Genomic DNA, 18600 nt, shown 5'->3' on the forward strand with positions numbered 1-18600 from the left:
GCATTTCAACAACAGGAGACGATCTCATGGGTCACCACACCCATCTACAAGACTGTTGTTTATGCCTGTCACTGGAAAATCCATATAGGAAACTACATAAATAGAAAGCCGATTAAGAATAGATCTATCATATAGACAAATGAGAACGAGTGTGACCTGGCACAACTAGCAAAGGCATGCCTCCATCCCTAATATACACATATAGGTAGAAAAAGAAATGTTGGGACCTTGCATGAGGCGTGTCTGTGCAAATAATATATACATACATATATATATACACACACATACATACATACATACATACAACAATGAAATACATATGATCTGCTTTAATTTAGTTAGATGTCGCAATCACATAAAATACATGATTGATGGACACATAATACATGAATTCATAATGATAATCATAATATTAATAAATATAATGATAATAATAAAAGTAATAATAGTATTAATCATAATAATAATATATAATAATCATAACATTTTTATTCAATACATAATTAACATATCAGTTAATAATCATAAAATATTTGGTACAGGTAATCAGTAAATATAATTGATAAGAATCCAAAATTACAATAATCATGATTAATTCATTAAATCCAGAATGGTAACATACATCCAGCATAAATCGATATATGATATTAGAAATTAAAATTCAAAATTCATCATAAGAACCAGCTTGTCTTGACACCCTTTATCGTAGACTCTACGCGTTTAATGGCCTGTAGCCAATCATCAGGTGTGAAAAATGCAAGACTATACTGAAAAATGAATAAATACATATATAACTATTAATGTATAATCCCCTCTAAAAAGGAGGAACATACAAACAACAAATAGCTGGTCAGTCACTTACGAATCAGCTCAAAGGCCTTACCCAGCTTCTGAATGGGGATTCGATGAGTCCGGGCAGTGTGTCTCAGCCGGGGTTGAGGCGGGAGGCCCCCCCCCTCCCTCCAAGAAGGGGGGGGGCAGGGGAAACAGCTGAGGGACATACCAGACCACCACAGCACAGTCCATGTGTATGTGTTGCATGCACTCAGCATGTTGTTGGTGCCTAAAAAACAATGTGTAAAACCATGCATCACTAAAAAATATATATATCAAGGTGAAATTAATGCAAGGTAAAAAAAGGGGATATAAAGTGTAGCAGGTGTATGAAATGAGTGAATCTCCTGTGTACCCACACAGGGATAGTTGTGTGAATATGTTGTGCATGTGTTAATGTGTACCTGTGAGAAAAAAAAAAACGATGTCAAGTAAGGCGGTAATAACCATTAATGATAAGGAATAAACTAAATGAAAAATTGGGAAAGATAAACTAGTATCTCCAATGGGAGTGCATGATGAGCAATCACAATGTGTTTGTATGCATATATGAGTAAGTACCTATAAAGAAAAACTCTGAAAGGTGAAACAATGATGTAATAAAAAAAATATAAATAGGTAGACTAAACACACTCCTATTAGGAGTGCATAGTGAACAAACACAATGGGGGTTATTTACTAAAGGAAAATCCATATTGCACTACAAGTGCAGTCGATATAGATCTGAGGGGGACATGCAAGGAAAATAAAAAACAGCATTTTAGCTTGCACATGATTGGATGATAAAATCAGTAGAGCTTCCCCTCATTTCAGATCTACCCCTCAGATTTACAGCGACTGCACTTCCAAGTGCATTTGTAGTGCAAAGTGGATTTGCCTTTCGTAAATAACCCCACTGTGTTTGCATGTTATCCTCAATTGCCTAATGATGTAAGAGTTGTAAGAGTACTGTGAATGGTGTCCTATCCTGGTGGTGGCAGCATGGGCTGTGATGTGCTGGCTAGCCCCGGCTATTATATCCCCAGGTGGAAGACTGGTCCCCTCCAACGTCACACCTGATCATCATTGCAGTGCCGAGGACATGAGGAATCCAGCAAGTTTGCGGAACAACATCCGCAGTGGATCCCCGCCCATCCCAGCTGTGACGTCAGATGGAAAGAGAGCGTACCCGCATTGTGGCTTCACTATGAGCCGCGAGCGGGGCTGGTCTACATGACATTGAGGCGTCAAGGTCAGTCCCGCCCCCATCACTATACAGGGATGAGGAAGGAGAGAGAGGTAGGCACCTCGCAACCCCGCAAGTGACAGACATGAAAACCCGACCCCCCACTCACCCCCAAGGGCTGGGCTGGCTGGGGAAAAAATGTAAAAGGGATGTAACATGAAAGGGCCAAAATTTCTAAAGAAAAATGGGGACCACAAATGTGGAAATAAATAAGTAAAAGTAAAAATTAAAATTCAAAATTAACTGGGGATGTATGGTAATACGTTTATGAATTAACAAGTCATTGATATGTGTGGCAGGTCACTCAAAGAGGTGTCTACCACCCAAATATATAGACAAATGAGAACGAGTGTGACCTGGCACAACTAGCAAAGGCATGCCTCCATCCCTAATATATAGATATAGGTAGAAAAAGAAATGTTGGGACTTTGCATGAGGCATGTCTGTGCAAATAATAATATATATAAGCAACAATGAAATACATATGATCTGCTTTAATTTAATTAGATCTCGCATTCACGTGATTGCGACATCTAATTAAATTAAAGCATAATATATTATTATTTGCCCAAACATGCCTCATGCAAAGTCCCAACATTTCCTTTTCTACCATTTAATCAATTAATCATGATTATTGTTATTTGGATTCTTATCAATTATGTTTACTGATTACCTGCACCAAATATTTTATGATTATTAATTGATATGTTAAGTATTGAATAAAAATTATATGGATTATTATATAATATTATTATGATTAATACTATCATTATTATTACTTTTATTATCATTAGATTTATTAATATTATGATTATCATTATGAATTGATTTATTATGTGTCCATCAATCATGTATGTCACGTGACTGTGACATCTAATTAAATTAGAGCAGATCATGTATTTCATTGTTGCATTTATTTATATTTGCACAGACATGCCTCATGCAAAAGTATTTTTTTATTTATTTAATTTCACCTCACATAAGATTCTGTTTGTGAAAATAAAATCAAAACTTCTGAATTTCTTAGTGCATATTTGGCACCCATCCTACAAGCTGTCTGAGAATTGCATGCAACTTGTCAAATTGCATTGTACATGTTGTTCCTGAAAGCTAGCATACCAGACAGTGAGGAATTACTCCACCTAGTGGATGTGCTGGTACTGCTTCCAGATGCAAGTCCTTAGATAACAATGTATTTATTAATATGGGATGTTTTTAACAAGAGTAATTTATAAAGGAAGATATATGTTGTAGTTTCAGCTTGTTAATACTGTATTTTGAATAATAGAAATAGATCCAGCTTTGCTGTGATAACCAATATAAAGTTGTTTTTTTATTTATTTGTACTAGTTTTGGGAACTAATAGCACTAAGCACCGTAAAGATTTTTGCTAACCCATTTAAAAGAAGCCTGTTATAGAAGAAGTATATTGATTACCATTGTTGCATTGCCTTTATGTTGATCATCAGGCTTCAATAGTTTTCATGTCACTGACCCAGAATACAAATCTTCATGCTTGTTACAGTTAGAAACCACTTAAGTCCAATGATCAGTATTACAGCCGAGCAAAAAGGATTTGCAGAATGCTAGCAATGGCAGCCTACATATTTCTGTCCTTATAGGCTAAGCATCCTCAGCTAAACAGGCATCTCATGTAGAGCAATAGAGTATAAATATTGTGGTCCTTCAAAAAGACTCTACTTCTACCAGTTTGACTTCATCATCATTGTTAGAAAATGAGAATCCTTAGTTTGCTGGCCACCCCTTTCATTTACCTCCAGGTCCATTATGTGCACAAACTGTAAAGTTATTTGTGTGTTTGCTTTTATTTTTTATTAATCTGAATCATGGAGATGTCAAAGAAAAAACTGTAAAATAATTAGTTCCTATGATCTTATAAAATGTATTTTACATGAGTCAACTTGAATTGTTCAGTAACCCCTTTACGTAGCAGGATTAGATGCTACAGCCTCAAGATCATCATTCAATCTAAGGCATGTGGTTTATTCTATAACATTCTATTTAAAGTATATCTAAAGCCTACCCTTTTTTTATTTTTCTGCGTATAGTAAGAAACGGTCAGAACCCCTATATTTTTTTTTGGCCATCTGTGTCCTGTTGTGGAGCTTTCCCTTTACTTCCTGTCCCACAGACACAACAGGAAGCGAGAGGAATGTCTCCAAAGTGAAGGAAATACCCTCTTAGATGGGAAGATTTTTCATCTATTTCTGTTCTGGTGCTAAAGCTGGCTATACACTAGTAGATTTTCAAACTCGATAACTTGACAAAGATTTAGTTTGCTTTTAACATTCTATTTTTTCATGAATGGAACTTTTTGAACAAAAACCACATACACTGTTAGAAAATCGTTCATTCAAGAAAAATTTTCCATCCTGCATCTTTGAATTTTCTCATCACTGCTGTCTAAAATGAACATCAATTTGATCCCTATAACAATTAGAAAATTGAACAAACGTTCTTAAAATGAAATATTTCTAATGAATACCTACTAGATTAAGGCTGGTCAAAAGATGACTGGATATTCAGACGATTGCTGCTAAATTGTCTGAAATGTGAGCAGTGGGTGGGCCTGCAAGCACCATTCGTATTGACAATTTAAAAATCAACTGAGATGGCTGAAAAATATCAGCTGAACGATGACTGCGTCCTATCAGATGCAGTCACTGTTTGCCAGTGCCATTGTATTCAGGCAGCCTGTTGTGGCTGGCTGAATACAATAGCCAGCAGGGAAGATTCCTCCATCCACAGTTAGCATGGATGGGGGAATTGTTTAAAATTTGAGCCATGTATGGCTACCTTAAAAGTCTACAAATTTTTGATATCTCTTACCTTCAGTCTGGGTAACAATGGTCAGCAAGGAAATAGAGGTAGTAAGGCTGGCCAAAGACGGTTCGAATCCTGGCTGGTTCAGCAGACCCGGACGATATTCGAACTATGTATGGGCAGGCTAAATGTACCAAGTTGATCGATCAATATTGGTTACAACCTGCCTTGCGGATTTTTCATACAATTACCGCTAGTGGCTGGTATAACCACTAGTGATAATCACTGTCTTCTCCTGGCAAGGAAGGCTTCCCTCGCCTTGAGAACACAATGGCTCAGTGTGAGGGATTCACCTCTCAACACTGACTGCATTGATGAGGGAATCAAGCGATTTTCTTTTCTGCAACCTGTGATTGCAGGAAAGAAAGTTGCTCCATGTATGGCCTGCCTAAATCTACATAACGGGGACACATACAGGTTCTCCCCCTTGAGCAGTCTATCCAAAAACAACAAAGTTTTACAGTTGATGTGCTCTTTACCTCTTGTGTTATTTGTATACTGCATAACCTACTTACAAGCCCAGCGAATACAGAGCTGTCCTCTCTCCCCTTACGGGTCCTGTCCCACAGAGGGAGCAATATTCCATAAACCAGAAATAGAGGGAAGGTTGGCTTTAAAATGTTAGACTACCATATTGCAATGCCACCTTCCTGCCCTGTTCACAGCTATCCAAGTACGCTGTCATACATTTTTCCTTGCGGTTTTTAATATTTCTTTTTATGTGTTTTAAATGCGAATTACTGGTATTTTCATGAATAGCGCATTCTTGGAAGTAGCCAATGAGGATGAATTTCTTGTAATGACATCACGAGGGAATATGCATCCTGGTTTTCTGTGAATGGAGTTGAGGAAGCATAGCTGATTTTATGCTGCTTTTTGCAATTGCCACAAAAACTGTCGCAGTGTTCATTTTTGCTAAGTACAAGTACTAAGGCAGGTGAATTGTGGCTGAGCACATGGCAGGTATCCAGGGAAGGTGCTTATAACCATGGGATGAAAGCTGCTACGTGTTCACCCACAGCAAGCTGAATATATATTTAAAAAAGCATTAAAACGCACAATACGTGCGTTTTCAAGCACTTCCTTAGACTTCAACGGGCCAGAAAATACATTCAAGTGCATCTGAAATTTGAAATAGCTCATTTTTTATCAATGCAGAGCAAAGATGTGAACAGCCTCATTGGACTCTATGTATATTTGTGACGTGTTACAAAACACACATAAAAACGCTAAGGTGTGAACCAGGCCTAAGCAGCGTCCTCGTCTTTAGAGCAGTGCACTAACATAACTGCTGGATGACCCTCCCCTGTGTGTTGATCGAGCAATAAATACCAGGATCGTGACCTGAGTGAGCACAACAGCTTGTAAGCTCTCAGAGTGTCAGATGATATGGACAGGTGGCAGTGACATTGTGTATACAACTGCCTGCACATCCTGCTTATTGTGGCGCAGCATACAGTGCGGTATAGGAAGTACACAGTCCTGAATGTGGCTTTGGGAAGTCAGACAGGAACTCTTGTGCAGTGATTAACCCCACTTGTGGTTTCCCCTCCCTAAGAATAGGATTTCTCATTGAAATGTACCCGGATGTGGTGCTTCCTCTTTCACAATACAAGCAGACAGCTGGGACAGACTCGGCCATCTGTCTAGCAGTATGCTGTATGTCCTCCCGGTGCAATGATCAGGAATAACCATCGATCTGTGCATTGTCAGTGCTGCCAATAGAACACATTGGTGTGTTAGCAGCAGGCGGATTAGTTATCTGCTGCAGCTAGGGCTATGAACAGCACTGAGAGCTGTGCAATGTGCTAGTGTAGCTGATGTTCAAATATTTACAAGGTAAACAATTAAGTGTTAACTCTTCCCTGCCCAAGAACAGCCATTGCCATGCAGTCCCTGTATGTGTATTACACTAGAGCAAGGCCTGCCATAATAATGAAGTGTGGAATTCCACGCTGTGCGGCAGGTTGATTAGAGAACACGTGGAGAAGAGCAGGCTGATTTCCTGTTTACACCTCAGCATGGCCTTGGCTTCACCCTAGAATGGATGGGGTCATATTTTCCTGTTCATAGCTGCTATAAGAAGACATAACACTGGCCACTACCCCTGTTATTTGTGGCTTCCTCCCTGTATTCTCCTGCAGAGCATTACTTTTTATTCTAAGGCCTCATGCACATGGGACGTTTTTTACGCTGCTCTGGTGTTTTTCTTTCTGCCTCTAAACGCCCCTGCATGTCCATGCACACATAGGCAATTAAAGAAGTTTAGAGGCAGGGGTATTTGTTTAGAAGCAGAAAAAAAAAAAATCACTGCCAGTGCGTCCAGGAGCAGCAGTGATTTGACAGAAAAAATAATTGACACATGGAAACGTGTTACTGTCTCTGAACATATGTTAATGCTAGTCACATTTAACGCTTGAGTGTTAATAAATTTCAATGGGCAGAATAAAGTATTATTCTGGCCAATTAAATGAATTACTGTCCAAGCGCTTGATGCGCCTAAACGTGTTACATGCATTTACAAACATCAAGCATTTTTTCTGCCGAAAGGCGTGTGTGAGAGATAGCAAAAATATCCAGTGTGTATGAGGCCTTAAAAACAATGCAAGAATAAAGGCAATTACTGAATAGCAAAAAAAAAAAAGGAATATTTTATAGGCCTTCATGAAATACAGATGTCCCCATCACATAAATTGGTGAGTACTAGTTTTAACAGGACTTTAAACGTTAGGTTCACCTTTCTGCAGGAAATAATAAATGCACATATTTTTTACAGGCATGTTTTTTTTATTATTTCTTGCACAGGAACCTGAAGAGCATCACACCCGTGATCATCCTGCAGACATAACTTACACTATTCTTGCCCCTACTTCTGTACAGGCTTTCTGTCAGAACGCTGGAGGACATGTCAGTAGATTATGAGGGCACCATGTTTCACTTAGCAGGCAGTACCGCCGCCAAAGTAACCATTTTTAGTGTATTGGGGCCACTCTGTAATTGTCCTGCAATTGTGTGCAAAACAGGTGGTGAGGAGGTGACATATTGTCTCCTCGCCACCTATCATGTGCCCCATAAATATATTATGGGGTTAAATTAGTGTATTTTGTCTCCCCATTCACCGTTTGCTTTAGGCCCCCTTCCAGTACATACAGTACATGCTTTAACACACGTTCAGAATACATGTTGTTGCACGCATTCTCATGTATGCTTGTCTTTAAAACACGTGGATGTTAGTGTGATGTTTTTTTCACAAATTGAGTATTACCTTGGAAGATTCAGATTTGGTAAAAAGTGTGCATGTTCAGATGTAGTAGTGTAAAAAACATGCGCTTGTGTTAACATTCACTATAAAGGGCCTGTTTAACGTGTGTTACTATGCACAAGGTGCAGTAAGGCATACGTGCTGCGGTGTAAGTGTGCGAGCAGGCTATCAGTATGATTTGTGGCATCCTGAAGGACAATAAATACCGTTTTCTTCTTTTCACGGAAGCCTCTCAAAGTTCATGGTGGTTCAGCTATTCAACACAGGCTCACTGGACAGCTGCTGTCACCGGATGTTACACTCTATTAAAAATAAAAAAGGCCAGTGAACAAGCAACCATAGGTAGATGCATCAATAATAAATAACTAAATGAAAAAAGCATATCACATAGTCTACCTAGCTGTTATCTCCCATGACTGCACCACAGCTAGCCAATCACTACCCAACCGAGCACTGCTAGCAGAAAGGTACACCAGTTTATGACGCTGTAATGATCATTAAGGACCACGATTGTGTTCAATGATAGCTGCACAGGTTGATTTCACACTGAAAGCGCCTGCCGTTAGCGCTAAAGCACCGCTCGTACTAGCGGTGATTTAGCGATGTTTAAATGGTGCCTGTGCTCCGCTTTTCGCCTGCTGGCGGGGTGCTTTTTACCCCCCAAAAAAGGGTAAAATGTCCCATTTTGCGGCACTTTCAAAGCCCTTATGCTGCATCCACATAGGCAAGTATGGATCAAAAAAAAAAAAACATAATTTTCTTTTAAACCCAGTACACACGGGCCGAACATTGGCCAAAATCAGTAGATACCAGTCGTGTACCGGCCCTAGTTTATTTATTTTATTTATTTTATTTATTTATTTCAGGTACTTATATAGCGCTGTCAATTTACGCAGCGCTTTACATATTCATTGTACATTCACATCAGTCCCTACCCTCAAGGAGCTTACAATCTAAGGTCCCTAACTCACATTCATACATACTAGGGACAATTTAGACAGGATCCAATTAACCTACCAGCATGTCTTTGGAGTGTGGGAGGAAACTGGAGTACCCGGAGGAAACCAACGCAGACACAGGGAGAACATGCAAACTCCAGGCAGGTAGTGTCGTGGTTGGGATACGAACCAGTGACCCTTCTTACTGCTAGGCGAGAGTGCTACCCACTAGACCACTGTGCCGCCCTAGTTTGACAGAAGCCGATCTCACGACGGGCTTTTGAGAATGAGCATGCTGGAAAATCAGCAGCCGATCGGCATCCGATCAGCGCTCTCAGCCATTGGCTGCCAGCTATGACCGGTGTATTATGGCAGAAAGGGGGGGAGGGCGATCCCCCTGATCCCACTGTCAGAACACAATAGCTCAGTGGGGAGATTGCTGTACTAACATTGCACTTACCATGTGTAGCAGACTTAATTCTGTGCAATGTATTCCACCCACTTGAAAAGCCCAGCTGTTTATAGGCATGAATGGCTGTGCATGACTGCACCCAATATTTGATGGTACTCACATAAATACTTGTATAGCATACAGGTGTATTACAAGAATAGGAAGTGTTTTATTTTTTGAACACAATTGTATATATGAGTGTTTACATGAATACTGCTGTATATCTGGGTACCGCTGTATACCCTAGTACTGCTGCTCACAGCCATTCATGTCTATGAGTGGCTGTACTCGGCAACTGGGCTTCTTGAGAGGGTGGAACGCATTGCAGAGACTTAGGGTGCCTGTGTGCAAGACAAGGAACAGAAGGCGCACCTGCCTTGCACATTACCCAAGTGATAGCTTTATTATATTAATAAAAGATGTATACTCATAAACAACTTCAATAATTAAAGCACATCAGAGTCCACAGTATACTTAAAGCAACCTGGTCACCTAGACAAATCTCAAACATGACAGGACCCTCCAAAAGGCTGACACACTTCCAGGGGAGATCACCTCTTCCTTATAGACGATGTCTAGGTGGCCAGGTCGCTTAAAGCGGAGCTCCACCTTAAACAAAAATATTAAAAGCCAGCAGCTACAAATACTGCAGCTGCTGACTTTTAATAAATGGACACTTACCTGTCCCAGGGTCCAGCGATGTCGGCAGCCGAAGCTGATCGATCCCTCGTCTCTCGGCTGCCCCCACTGCCATCCTCGGTCAGGGAATCAGGAAGTGAAGCGTTGCGGCTTCACTGCCCGGTTCCCTACTGCGCATGCGCGAGTCGCGCTGCGCGTCTACACTGGTCCCCGTTGTGTTGTGGGAACTGTGTGTTTCCCAGAACACAACGGGGGGGGGCAGCGGGCATTTACGGCTAGCTGCGGCTAGCTATGCCCAGAAGTGGGTGCAGATACCTGTATTATACAGGTATCTGCACCCCCCCCCCCCGAAAGGTGCCAATTGAGGCACCGGAGGGGGGGGGAGGAAACAGATGAGCGGAAGTTCCACTTTAGGGTGGAACTCCGCTTTAATACATTTATTAGAACGTGGGAATTTACAATGTAAGGGCTCCTTCACACAGACGTGTCCGTGTACGGAGCCCGCTCTGCTCAGGGGGGGGATCGCTCCGTCGATCCCCGCTGAGCAGGCAGATGACAGGTCCGTCGCTGCACACTGTGCAGGGACCGACCTGTCAGAGCTCCGCTCTCCCCTATGGGGGATCGGATGATGACGGACCGTAGAGTCCGTCCTCACCCGATCAGATCTGCAGACGGATGGAAAAGTAGGTTTTTCCTCCGTCACACTTTTTCGGATCGGAGCGGGTCGGATGTTAGCGGACATGTCACCGCTGACATCCGACGCTCCATAGACCTTCATGGAGTGTCCGTTCAGGTCCGCCTAAAAAACTGACAGGCAGACCTGAACGGATCGGCCGTGTGAAAGAGGCCTAAGGGCTCAGAGTGGCTCTGTGATGAACACTATTTCTAGATTTGTTTCAGTTGACAAATTTAATTTAGAAAGAATAAGGCTGGGTTCACATGTAAATTGGATGTGGTTTTAACCACATCCAGTTTGCATAACATGTGAATCTGAACGGCTTTCAATGGAGCTGGTTCACAAATGTCGGATGCGGTGCGGTTTGAAGAAGGGTCCTGTGTGTTTTTGGGTCCAGTTCAGGTGTAAATTCAGGTAAAAATTTGCACCTGTGCCAGTGAACACAAATGCACCGGACTCTGGACTGCAAACAGCAGCCAGACATGTGTGAACCCAGGCTCCATGTACACTGGGCACACTAGGAGAGTTTTACGTTTTTTCTGCCTCCAAGCTCCAATCTGCCTCTAAACGTTAAACTCAAAATATGCCTCTTAACGTCCTAATGTGCATGGACACATAGGATAACATTAAGTTGCTTCTACAGGCAGAACATAAAACGCCTGTAGAAGAAATGTTTTTTTAAGCCAGTGTGCATCATGTGCATGGAGCCTAAACACAAAAGTATCAGCATGACAATTAGGCTGGATTCACACCTATGCATTTTTTGTACTACAGAACGTGTTTCAAAGGAAACCATGTTAAATGGACTCTAGTGCAAATCAGCAAAATGCAAAAAGCACTAAAAATGCATAGGTGTGAATGCAGGCATAGGGAAGTCACACACTAGATCAGTGGTTCTTTGAGTCCTGGAATCTGATTTAAAAAAAAAAACAAAAAAAAAACAAAAGCTATGGAACCCTCCCCAGAAATATTCACATAAACACAACTTTGCATGCAATCAATATATTTGTTGTATTACTTTATTTGATTGAAGTGTGATTGCCTCATACATATAAGACACAAAAGGGGGTTATTTACTAAAGGCAAATCCACTTTGCACTACAAGTGCAAACTACACTTGAAATTGCACTGAAAGTGCACTTGGAAGTGCTGTCGTAGATCCAAGGGGGCATGCAAGGAAAATAAAAAACAGCATTTTAGCTTGCACATGATTGGATGATAAAATCAGCAGATCTACCCCTCAGATTTACAGCACTTCCAAGTGCACTAGCAGTGCAATTTCAAGTGCAGTGCAGTTTGCACTTGTAGTGCAAACAGGATTTGCCTTTCGTTAATAACCCCCAATGTCTGCTCACTCCTTTTCATGCAAAAAGTAATAGCCACTCATTACAGAAATGAGAGACAATCATCTAGTGCAAAATAAACAAAACCATTTTCATTTTGCTCAATTCTACTATTAGTAACTAGCATATTTTCTACTACCATTCTCTCTTTATCTGACCCTCAGGGGCCCTCTGAGACCAATCCATGGACCCATGTTGGGAACCCCATGTTCTAGATTCATCCAGTCTTTATCTGATAGGAGTAATGCGATCTCCTGTGTCCAGACGTATTGTGTCAGTAATTAATAAAAGTGATCAGTGTCTACCTTCTACAAAGCTGCCTGAATACTGTCTGATCGCCGTCCATCTAAAGCTCATTAGTGTCCCTTGACTGGTGATAAACTAACAGGGGGGGGGGGGGGGGCTCTAATAGGACTCATTAGCATGGGGCACTTTGAAGGTCGGAAATGAGAAGGCCAAGTGAACATGGGCTTTCTCCTTCCGTTCAGCCCCGGGGCCATCCATCCCCCAGGGAGCCCATTATTGCCGCTGTTTACCACAACAAGCCTCTCCTCCTTTCCAACCAGGCACTCGGCAATTTCCGCTCTCCTCCATGGGGACACACTTAACTCTCTCCCTGCCGGCCAGACTGGAGGCGAAGGAGATTAGGAGAAAGGTCGTCTACCTGAAGGAAGCGTTACCCACCCCCACACCCTCCGGGGACAGGTCACGGCTCTTCCTTCCCGGAGAAAACAAGGCGAGTGCGGCTCTAATCAGCAGATGACAGCAGACAAGTGCAGGCATAGGACTGCTCCCCCCCTCCCCCACAGACATACACCTACAGCTTCACTATGAACTACTCACCTAGACCCAGGACCCTGATCAGGGTGATTACACCTACAATATAACCTGCATTGATCACCTCCTCTGATAGATCCTCCCGATAACCTACCGTAACCTCCATAGTTGCCAACATTGTAAAAAAAAAAAATGTGGGACACTTTTGTGGCTGTAGGCGGAGCCGTACAATAATTAGGGGGCGGGGCATTCGTTTGTAGGCATGGCTTAGGAAAAATATACAAGTGGAAAGCGCGTAAAAAAAAAAATGGGTGTGGTTTACGTGACATAGTGGGCGTGGCTTAAATGGGCGTGGCTCAAGAGGGTGTGGTTAGAGTCTGAGATGAATGAGGGATGGAGAGGGGGAGAGGGAAATGATGGGACAGCAGCCCCAGATCCTACACAATAAAAATATGTGTATTCTAGAAAGTTTAACAATCAGCAGAAAAAGATACTCCAAACACCTGGTGTTAGCACTTCAATCATCCCGGCACATTGGTTGTTATGGTGTCAGGATGATTGAAGTGCATTATTTCTATTATTACATTGTAATATAAAATGAAATCATTCAACTCACCATAATGCAGAATCAGTGGGATCCCTGAGCGTGTCACTAGCCACGTCGCCTGCCACCAGCCGTCCGTCCTTGCGTCAGATGTCCCAGCGGAGCCCCCCTTACATCAGATGTCCCCAGCAGAGTCCCCTCTCACACCAGGAGTCCCCGGCGGAGCACCCCCTCACACCAGGAGTCCCCGGCGGAGCACCCCCTCACACCAGGAGTCCCCGGCGGAGCTCCCCCTCACACCAGGAGTCCCCGGCGGAGCTCCCCCTCACACCAGGAGTCCCCGGCGGAGCTCCCCCTCACACCAGGGGTCCCCGGCGGAGCTCCCCCTCTCACCAGGGGTCCCCGGCGGAGCCCCCCCTCTCACCAGGAGTCCCCGGCGGAGCCCCCCCTCTCACCAGGAGTCCCCGGCAGAGCCCCCCCTCACACCAGGAGTCCCCGGCAGAGCCCCCCTCACATCAGGTGTCCCCGGCGGAGCCCCCCCTCTCACCAGGAGTCCCCGGCAGAGCCCCCCCTCACATCAGGTGTCCCCGGCGGAGCTCCCCCTCACACCAGGAGTCCCCGGCGGAGCTCCCCCTCACACCAGGAGTCCCCAGCGGAGCTCCCCCTCTCACCAGGAGTCCCCGGCGGAGCCCCCCCTCTCACCAGGAGTCCCCGGCAGAGCCCCCCCTCACATCAGGTGTCCCCGGCGGAGCTCCCCCTCACATCAGGAGTCCCCGGCGGAGCCCCCCCTCACATCAGGAGTCCCCGGCGGAGCCCCCCCTCACATCAGGAGTCCCCGGCGGAGCCCCCCCTCACATCAGGAGTCCCCGGCGGAGCCCCCCCTCACACCAGGAGTCCCCGGCGGAGCCCCCCCTCGCATCAGGTGTCCCCAGTGGAGCCCCCCTTGCATCAGGTGTCCCCAGTGGAGCCCCCCTCGCATCAGATGTCCCCAGTGGAGCCCCCCTTGCATCAGGTGTCCCCAGGGGAGCCCCCTTGCATCAGGTGTGTGTCCCCAGTGGAGCCCCCCTTCCATCAGGTGTGTGTCCCCAGTGGAGCCCCCCCCTCACATCAGGAGTCCCACAGCGGTGCACCCCCCCACCTCAGAGGTGTCCTAGTAGTGTCTGCAGCATGGCTAGAACCCCCGCCCCTTTCCATATCAGACTGGCAGCGGGGCGGGGCGAAGGGTGGGCGGCGACGCAGGAGCTCCGTCTAGCCCCCCCCCAGCCGTTTTCCTGAACTTCACCAAAATGCCGGCCACGGACCTCTAGCGGCAGTGGCGAATCGTGAAGAACCGGATTTCTCGGGACATTTCCCGGGACACCACAAATTCGGGAATGGCGTCCAAGTCCCAGGAATGTCCCGGGAAATCCGAGACAGTTGGCAACTATGAACCTCCGATAGATCCTTCTGATCACTTACCGTAACCTCTGATAGATCCTCCTGATCACCTACTGTAACCCCTGATAGATTCTTCTGATCACCTACTGTAACCTCTGATAGAACCTCCTGATCACCTACCATAACCTCTGATAGATCCTCCTGATCACCTACTGTAACCCCTGATAGATTCTTCTGATCACCTACTGATCTGGTCTTCAATCAGGGTGCCTTCTGGGTTCTTCAGGTGTACCCTGGCAAAATGTCTAAAAATTGCCCAAAATTTGTCAATAAGGTGTCAGAAGGATCAGGCCTGCCCAAGTTTGATACACAAAGCCACTGGTTTTTATTGTGCAGTATTACACTGGCATCCTAACAACCCATGCTGTCATCAGTTCTTAAAGAGGATGTTGGGCACCTGAGGATGTCCTTGTTTGGCCCTCCTCTGTATCAGCACTGGGATCACATTAGCTGAGTGAGGGAGACTGTGGGATAAAGTCAGTACCAGCGTGCAAAGGTGTGTTTTCTTTGAAGGAAATCACCTCTAATATTGGGAGTCCTAATGCAGGCCATAGACTGTGCGTATTTCTTTCCTGCAATCACGGTTTCCAGGAAAGAAATTCACACGATTCCCCCATCAGCACAGACTGTGTTGACAGAGGAATCCCTCCTGCCAAGCAATTGTCTCCTCCCCACCGGTAGAGTGGCCACTTGTGATAATCGCAAGCAAATCCGGCAGGCTGGTTGTACCCAAGTTATTCAATCGATCAACTTGGTACATTCAGCCTGCCCAGGACAGGGTTGATGACCACTGATATAAAGGATCTACTAGAGCAGTGATGGCGAACCTTGGCACTCCAGATGTTTTGAAACTACATTTCCCAGGATGCTCAACTACACTGCAGAGTAGTGGAGCATCATGGGAAATGTAGTTCCAAAACATCTGGAGTGCCAAGCTTCGCCATCACTATACTAGAGCATTGGTCATCAACCCTGTCCTCAGGGCCCACTAATAAGCCAGGTTTTATGTATTACCTTGGGGAGATGCAGACTAGAATACTGCAATCACTGAGCAGCAAATGATATCACCTGTGATGTATTTCAGTTATCTTGCAAACCTGGCCTGTTAGTGGGTCCCGAGGACAGGGTTGATGACCACTGCTTTATATGACCTAGTGATCCAGCCCCAGGACCCTGGATGTACAATGTGACTAGCTGCCTGCATCCAAAATAATAACTAGCTGAGCAGAGTTCTTTATGATATAATAATGACTAGCCGAGCCCCCCCCTATATTATTAGCTATACTATTATCCATTCACAGAGTCTCCCCCTCTTTCTATGCCACTATACATTTACAGAGGTCCCCCCCTCTTTCTATACTACTATCCAGTCACAGAACCCCCTTCTTTCTATACTACTATCCAGTCACAGAACCCCCCTCTTTCTATACTACTATCCAGTCACAGAGCCCCCTCTTTCTATACTACTATCCAGTCACAGATCCCCCCTCTTTCTATACTACTATCCAGTCACAGAGCCCCCTCTTTCTATACTACTATCCAGTCACAGAGCCCCCCTCTTTCTATACTACTATCCAGTCACAGAGCCCCTCTCTTTCTATACTACTATCCAGTCACAGAGCCCCCCTCTTTCTATACTACTATCCAGTCACAGAGCCCCCTCTTTCTATACTACTATCCAGTCACAGAACCCCCTTCTTTCTATACTACTATCCAGTCACAGAGCCCCCCTCTTTCTATACTACTATCCAGTCCCAGAGCCCCCCTCTCTTTCTATACTACTATCCAGTCACAGATCCCCTCTCTTTCTATACTACTATCCAGTCACAGAGCCCCCTCTTTCTATACTACTATCCAGTCACAGAGCCCCCCTCTTTCTATACTACTATCCAGTCACCGAGCCCCCTCTTTCTATACTACTATCAAGTCACAGATCCCCCCTCTTTCTATACTACTATCCAGTCCCAGAGCCCCCCCCCCTCTTTCTATACTATTATCCAGTCACAGAGCCCCCTTCTTTCTATACTACTATCCAGTCCCAGAGCCCCCCCCCCCTCTTTCTATACTATTATCCAGTCACAGAGCCCCCTTCTTTCTATACTACTATCCAGTCACAGAGCCCCCCTCTTTCTATGCCACTATACATTTACAGAGGTCCCCCCTTTTTCTATACTACTATCAAGTCACAGATCTCCCCTCTTTCTATACTATTATCCAGTCACAGATCCCCCCTCTTTCTATACTACTATCCAGTCACAGAGCCCCTCTTTTTATACTATTATCCAGTCACAGAGCCCCCCTCTTTCTATACTACTATCCAGTCACAAAGCCACCCTCTTTCTATACTACTATCCAGTCACAGAGCCCCCTCTTTCTATACTACTATCCAGTCACAGATCCCCCCTCTTTCTATACTACTATCCAGTCACAGAGCCCCCCTCTTTCTATACTACTATCCAGTCACAGATCCCCCCTCTTTCTATACTATTATCCAGTCACAGAGCCCCTCTCTTTCTATACTACTATCCAGTCACAGAGCCCCCTCTTTCTATACTACTATCCAGTCACAGAGCCCCCCTCCCCTCTTTCTATACTACTATCTAGTCACAGAGCCCCCCCCCCCTCTGTCTTTACTATTATCCAGTCACAGAGCCCCCTTCTTTCCATACTACTATCCAGTCACAGATCCCCCCTCTTTCTATGCCACTATACATTTACAGAGGTCCCCCCTTTTTCTATACTACTATCCAGTCACAGAGCCCCCCCTCTTTCTATACTACTATCCAGTCACAGAGCCCCTCTTTTTATACTATTATCCAGTCACAGAGCCCCCCTCTTTCTATACTACTATCCAGTCACAGATTCCCCCTCTTTCTATGCCACTATACATTTACAGAGGTCCCCCCTTTTTCTATACTACTATCCAGTCACAGATCCCCCCTCTTTCTATACTATTATCCAGTCACAGAGCCCTCTTCTTTCTATACTACTATTCAGTCACAGAGCCCCCCTCTTTCCATACTACTATCCAGTCACAGAGCCCCCTCTTTCTATACTACTATCCAGTCACAGAGCCCCCCCCTCTTTCTATACTATTATCCAGTCACAGAGCCCCCCTCTTTCTATACTACTATCCAGTCACAGAGCCCCCCTCTTTCTATACTACTATCCAGTCACAGAGCCCCCCTCTTTCTATACTACTATCCAGTCACAGAGCCCCCCTCTTTCTATACTACTATCCAGTCACAGATCCCCCTCTTTCTATACTACTATCCAGTCACAGAGCCCCCCTCTTTCTATACTACTATCCAGTCACAGAGCCCCCCTCTTTCTATACTACTATCCAGTCACAGAGGCCATCTTTCTATACTACTATCCAGTCACAGAGCCCCCCCCCTCTTTCTATACTACTATCCAGTCACAGAACCCCCTTCTGTATATACTACTATCCAGTTACAGAGCCCCCCCTCTTTCTATACTACTATCCAGTCACAGAGCCCCCCTCTTTCTATACTACTATCCAGTCACAGAGCCCCTCTTTTTATACTATTATCCAGTCACAGAGCCCCCCTCTTTCTATACTACTATCCAGTCACAGAGCCCCTCTTTCTATACTACTATCCAGTTACA

The 18600-nt window shown here is 44.5% G+C and overlaps 1 long non-coding RNA gene across 2 annotated transcripts; it reads right to left on the reverse strand.

Moving 5' to 3' along the window:
• Positions 1–329: 329 nt before the first annotated feature.
• On the reverse strand, positions 330–13515 carry LOC141111384 (uncharacterized). 2 transcript variants are annotated; one of them, XR_012236414.1, is made up of 4 exons: positions 13144–13515; positions 8372–8467; positions 863–1063; positions 330–767 (listed from the first exon to the last, which is right to left on the reverse strand). It is a non-coding gene; the product is annotated as an uncharacterized lncRNA (long non-coding RNA). The 2 variants fall into 2 exon arrangements; XR_012236413.1 differs by having other exon boundaries at positions 884–1063; positions 13144–13508.
• Positions 13516–18600: the final 5085 nt, after the last annotated feature.

The sequence above is a fragment of the Aquarana catesbeiana genome, linkage group LG01 (genome assembly GCF_042186555.1).
Source record: "Aquarana catesbeiana isolate 2022-GZ linkage group LG01, ASM4218655v1, whole genome shotgun sequence".
NCBI lineage: Eukaryota > Metazoa > Chordata > Amphibia > Anura > Ranidae > Aquarana > Aquarana catesbeiana.